The sequence below is a fragment of the Periplaneta americana genome, chromosome 8, assembly GCF_040183065.1.
Source record: "Periplaneta americana isolate PAMFEO1 chromosome 8, P.americana_PAMFEO1_priV1, whole genome shotgun sequence".
Lineage (NCBI taxonomy): Eukaryota > Metazoa > Arthropoda > Insecta > Blattodea > Blattidae > Periplaneta > Periplaneta americana.
The window spans coordinates 12,610,687-12,613,529 of NC_091124.1; the positions used below are offsets into that span (position 1 = coordinate 12,610,687).

Genomic DNA, 2,843 nt, shown 5'->3' on the forward strand with positions numbered 1-2,843 from the left:
TACCATAATGTAGTTACATGCACCAAATCTCAACACTCATGTTAGCCCCTCGTTCTAACATAACGCTCAAAAACAAAAATTCCAATACCTATCCAAAAAAAAAGTTATAAAAGGTGCACAAGATAAATGGGACATTCTGTATACAGAATGTAAGGGGTATAAGTGCCGTCCTTTTCACAGTCGTCGGGGGCGGTCTACAGGATAAAAAAATGCCAATGCAACATAGGGTCAAAACTCGATAGTTTTCCCAGAAAAAAATATTTTTCCTTATTTTATTTGCGTTATACTGCTTATATCGTTACTAAAATTACGAAAACAATTACATCGGTAGATACATCTAGCAAAGAGTTAATATTAGTTTAAATAAATGTTTGTATATTTATTTTGATGTACCAAAGTACATATGATATTTCCATGCAGATATTCTGCTTTCTCAGATGATGAGAGAGAGATGGAACGGAGAAAAATTCAAAATAAATATGATATGCGTAATAAAAAATCACTTTGTGATTTAAAGACGGCGCCCATACCGTCGGACCCCGGCCAACCAGTCACTCATCTGAGTGCACCTCTACACATGTATGGACTTCGGTCCTGCGTGCATAGACATCTATGACGTAGTGCAGAGGGCGGCCACTAGAGGGAACCCAAGAGATGGAGCTTAATCTGAGACGATTCTCAACGGTGTCGGGATTGTATCCGGCGTGGCTTAGTGGTTAAAGCATCAGCACGGAGAGCTGAAAACCCGGGTTCAAATCCCGGCGCCGGAGAGAATTTTTCTCCGTTCCATCTCTCTCTCATCAAATGTTTGTATGTTCTATTACGTTTTCGTGAAATTAAATAAAATGCATGCCTAAATTTGTTAATATTAGGCGTGAACGTAGGCTATTCAGCTGGCAGTACTTTGCACAAACGTAAGTATGAATCAGCTGAGTACAAGCTCTCTGTTCATAGCTCTACTACCGAGCGGATGACAGCTCAGTACAGGGTATTCAATAAACAACTTACAATGTCATTCACAGTTCAGGAATACCATGATATGTTAATAATTTATGGAAAAAGTCGTCGTAATTCAAGTGCGGCAAGAAGGATGTACCGTCAACGTTTTCCTCAAAGAAGGTTACCTAATCGGTGAACTTTTGTAACAGTTCCTCAACGATTATTAGAAACTCGGGAGTCTTGAACGTGTCCGCGACAACTGGACTACAAGACGTGATGCCTGCCTTCAGAACGACGGTGAACACTTGGAAAATCTGATATAAATAGGTACGTACAATTTTCAAACGTAATTTAATGGGTTCGTATTGATACGAAAATAAGCTAACTTAGACAACCAATTATGAATGTTTTATCTGTAAGAAGTGATTTTTCATCAAGTGTCATGTCCACAAATATGACAAACTGCAAACTTAAAGTTTCTTTAAAATGTTACTACTTTATAATAATAATAATTATTATTATTATTATTATTTATTTATTTTAGCTGGCAGAGTTAAGGCCGTAAGGCCTTCACTTCCACTCAACCAGCAAAAAGTGTATGTGTATGAACTTACAAAGAATTCAACAAGCGGGAGCGGGAGAGATTAAAATTTTGCACTAGAAAAAGAAGTTCGTGTGATTTCGTGTAGTAAAAGATTGTTTATTTTTTAGACGTACAATAAGGAATGGAGCAATATTGGTAAATGAAATGGACATTAACCATAATGTTCCATTCATGAGATTTAAAGTTTGTATTTGCTGCGCGTTTTATGTAAACAACAGCTGTATCGGTATGTCTGTACCCGCTTCAGCTGTACCGTGTATCCTACCTGTAAACCCCCTCCTCCCATCCAGCAACGTTGTCAAACATTGCATATTGTGAACTTTACTAATTCGTTAAATATTGCAATTAGAAAACAATTGTGAGGACAATTTTTCTTCCTTATGACATGAATAATCATCACTTAAATTAATGGCACTTGTACCCCTTACAACCTGTATAATTACTCTCCGGTGGAGCGGCCAGTAGCGTGCTGGCTTATGGTCTCCTCCACCTGCATTCGATTCCCGATTAGCTCTCTTTTTTTTCATTAACTTAACTAATTTTTATACATGTTACCTCCCTTCATTTTTTATTTTTTTTTAATAGTGTAACGAATTATTTTCCAACTTTGGCTCGAGGATTAATAATAATAATAATAATAATAATAATAATAATAATAATAATAATAATAATAATAATAATAATCATCATCATCATCCATAATCATCATCATCCATCATCATCATCATCTGTGGCGCTACAGCCCGTGAAGGGCCTAGACCGACCAGTCGGCTGCTGGCCTCACGCCCACGCCGAAGCAGAGGTGGACGATCATCCAACCAGAATGGAGTATCGTGTGGTTAGCACGATGGTCCCCTCCAGCCGTTATAGCTGGTATTCGCAACCGGATTTCGCTACCTATCGTAGCTCCCCAAGTGCATCACGATGCTGGGTGGGCACCGGTCCCATACACTGGCCGAAATTTCATGAGAGAATTTCTTCCCTCATGAGGACTCAAACCAGCGCGCATTCCGTAACGCGAGTCCTACGCAGGATGCCTTAGACCGCGACGCCACGGCGCGGGACTTGGCTCGACTAGGAGAATAAAAAACTCTTGGAAGATCAATTTTCTTCCCGAAATAAAACAAAGATAAACAAACAAATGAAAGAAAAATAAAGAAATACACATGTGGACCTAATACTTTGTCCACATGCCACCGGCGTCTGTAACTGCCTGGCAACTTGGCGCATTGAGTCCACCAGATCGCGGAAATAGTTCTGGTCTTCAGCGAGATCTTCCCAGGGGTTTCAGGTCATTTTT

General features: G+C 39.3%; 1 non-coding gene across 1 annotated transcript; it reads left to right on the forward strand.

Moving 5' to 3' along the window:
* Nucleotides 1–698: 698 nt before the first annotated feature.
* On the forward strand, nt 699–770 carry TRNAS-GGA (transfer RNA serine (anticodon GGA)). The gene has a single exon. It is a non-coding gene; the product is annotated as a tRNA-Ser (tRNA).
* The last annotated feature ends 2,073 nt before the right edge of the window (nt 771–2,843 follow it).